Source organism: Bactrocera tryoni, unplaced genomic scaffold (genome assembly GCF_016617805.1).
Source record: "Bactrocera tryoni isolate S06 unplaced genomic scaffold, CSIRO_BtryS06_freeze2 scaffold_25, whole genome shotgun sequence".
In the NCBI taxonomy this organism is placed as follows: domain Eukaryota; kingdom Metazoa; phylum Arthropoda; class Insecta; order Diptera; family Tephritidae; genus Bactrocera; species Bactrocera tryoni.
Window position 1 is genome coordinate 8,109,730 of NW_024395977.1, and position 3,415 is coordinate 8,113,144.

At 40.1% G+C, this 3,415-nt stretch overlaps 1 non-coding gene across 1 annotated transcript; it reads left to right on the forward strand.

Annotated features, from left to right (window-relative positions):
* Positions 1-2,582: 2,582 nt before the first annotated feature.
* On the forward strand, positions 2,583-2,790 carry LOC120781002. Its single transcript, XR_005705993.1, has one exon. It is a non-coding gene; the product is annotated as a small nucleolar RNA U3 (small nucleolar RNA).
* The last annotated feature ends 625 nt before the right edge of the window (positions 2,791-3,415 follow it).

Consider the following 3,415-nt stretch of genomic DNA (forward strand, 5'->3'; position numbering starts at 1 on the left):
CAACAAAGCGGCAGGGGCCGACGGATTGCCGGCCGAGCTATTCAAACACGGCGGCGAAGAACTGATAAGGTGCATGCATCAGCTTCTTTGTAAAATATGGTCGGACGAAAGCATGCCCAACGATTGGAATTTAAGTGTGCTATGCCTAATCCATTAAAAAGGAGACCCCACAATCTGCGCCAACTACCGTGGGATTAGCCTCCTCAACATCGCATATATAGTTCTATCGAGCGTATTGTGTGAAAGATTAAAGCCCACTGTCAACAAACTGATTGGACCTTATCAAAATGACTTTAGAGCTGGCAAATCAGCAACCGACCAGATATTCACCATGCGCCAAATCTTGGAAAAGACCCGTGAAAGGAGAATCGAAACACACCACCTCTTTGTCGATTTCAAAGCTGCTTTCGACAGCACGAAAAGTAGCTGCCTTTATGCCGCGATGTTTGAATTTGGTATCCCCGCAAAACTAATACGGCTGTGTAAACTGACGTTGAACAACACGAAAAGCTCCGTCAGGATCGGGAAGGACCTCCCCGAGCCGTTCGATACCAAACGAGGTTTCAGAAAAGGCGATTCCCTATCGTGCGACTTTTTCAACCTGCTTTTGGAGAAAATAGTTCGAGCCGCAGAACTAAATAGAGAAGGTACCATCTTCTATAAGAGTGTACAGCTACTGGCGTATGCCGATGATATTGATATCATCGGCCTCAACACCCGCGCCGTTAGTTCTGCTTTCTCCAGGCTGGACAAGGAAGCACAGAAAATGGGTCTGGCAGTGAACGAGGGCAAGACGAAATATCTCCTGTCATCAAACAAACAGTCGTCGCACTCGCGACTTGGCTTTCACGTCACTGTTGACAGTCATAACTTTGAAGTCGTAGATAATTTCGTCTATCTTGGAACCAGCGTAAACACCACCAACAACGTCAGCCTAGAAATCCAACGCAGGATAACTCTTGCCAACAGGTGCTACTTCGGACTAAGTAGGCAATTGAAAAGTAAAGTCCTCTCTCGACGAACAAAAGCCAAACTCTATAAGTCGCTCATAATTCCCGTCCTGCTGTATGGTGCAGAGTCTTGGACGATGTCAACAAAGGATGAGTCGACGTTGCGAGTTTTCGAGAGAAAAGTTCTGCGAAAGATTTATGGTCCTTTGCGCATTGGCCACGGCGAATACCGCATTCGATGGAACGATGAGCTGTACGAGATATACGACGACATCGACATAGTTCAGCGAATTAAAAGACAGCGGCTACGCTGGCTAGGTCATGTTGTCCGGATGGACGAAAACACTCCAGCTCTGAAAGTATTCGACGCAGTACCCGCCGGAAGAAGCAGAGGAAGAGGAAGACCTCCACTCCGTTGGAAGGACCAAGTGGAGAAGGACCTGGCTTCGCTTGGAATATCCAATTGGCGCCACGTAGCGAAAAGAAGAAACGACTGGCGCGCTGTTGTTAACTCGGCTATAATCGCTTAAGCGGTTTCTACGCCAATTAAGAAGAAGAAGAAGATGTAAGATGACGAACGTTAATTAACTTTAATATATGAAGCTAATGACTTGAATCAAGTCGATATGGATTCCTTAATATTTAAATGCAGGAAAATCGGTTTTATACCTAAATGTAAAATTCTGTAATTTTTCCCAATGCACTGCCGTTTTGGCTTTATGCCAACTTCTGTAAGTTGAAGAAGGTTAGTTAACTTTAATATGTTAAGCTAATGATTTGAATCAACTCGATATGGATTTCTAACTGTGTACATGCAAGAAAATCGGTTTTATACCTAAATGTAAAATTCTAGAATTTTTCCAAATGCACTGCCGTTTGGCTTTATGCCAACTTTGGTAAGATGAAGAAAGTTAATTAACTTTAATATGTGAATTTAATAATTTGAAGCAACTTGATATGGATTTCTAAATGTGTACATGCAAGAAAGTCGGTTTTATACCTAAATGTAAAATTACGGATTTTTATGCTCTGCCGTTATGGTCTTATGCCAATTTCGGTAAGATGAAGAAGGTTATTGAAGTTATACTTCTTATACGAGTTCGGGAAAGGTTGCGATAGATTCAGGTTGCACAACCTTGCTCAAGCGCAACCTTGCTCAATATGAATCTACGCAACCCCTTGCTCAATATGAATCTACGGAACCTTTTCTGCGAAGATGTTCGAGTAGCAAGCGAAGCGGTGACATTCGGCGATCGTTTGTTCGTTTCTTTTGGCACAGGTCGGCTTTTCTACCAACAACACAATGTTGCCATGCTTATGCTGTTGTTGTTTTTGTAGAACAATGCTTCAATTTTTGGTTGGTGACATTTTCAATTAAAAATAAATTCTGTTGGAATTCGAACCTACGTACCTACGTGCTCGTCGTAACTTTTGAAGCGCTTACCACTTAGACCACCATTGACACTTGTATTGCGTTGTCCTAATTATGGTTTGGTTATACATGAAAGAAATATACAATGGATCGCCGATTGTTAACTCTTTCCTTGCTGCTGCTGCGCATATGTATGTTTGTATGCTTGTTCATTATTGAAGTTATACTGCTTTTTCTTTCCTGTGTCTTTCACTTCTGCGAATTCTCAACTATTTTATGTGCCCGTTTGTTGAAATACCCTACGTTAGTCCATTTTTTAGAAATCGACCCGCGATGACGAGGTATATCGCTTTACCTGACAGCGTGAGGTTTAAGAAGTTCATTTCTAATTTTGTCTTGTGGCATATTAGAAATGATGTTTCTTTGAAAATCGTTCGCTTACAACGGATAAAACGACTTCTGAGTGGTGATTTTAATGAATAAATTCCTTTTGGTTGAAATGCTCTGCGTTGGGCGTTGAAAAGTTAAGACTATACTTCTCAGGATCACTCATTTCTTCAAAGAAATTAATGACCTTTAGAAATATGCATATTTGCATTATTTCGTTGTCATTTCCATATTCGTAGCAATAGAATTTCTATGGCATAAGTAAAGTAATGGCCACCGACTGTCACCCCTTGCCGCTGTAGCAGCTTCGCTTTTTTTTAATTTATTGACAATTAAATATAAATGAAAATACATGTAAATTTACTTAAATTTATTTAAATTTATTGAAATTTCGTTTCGCATTTTTCGGCACTTTCAAATTAATTAATATAAGTAAAATTCACGACTTAACCCGCACACGTCTTATTCGCGCAAAAATTCCAACTTTCCAAATTGGCGCAATTATTGACACTTCAATTTTATGTCAAGTTTAAAACATGTTTACATATGAATATATAATATATTTGATTTTGGCGCAATTATTAACACTAGTCTTAATATACAAAATTGGGCCAAAACGAAACAATGGAATACATAATTACTTTTGCATGTCAATATGGAAATGCCGGCGGCAAAACGCAAATGCATATATTGCGCATATGTACAT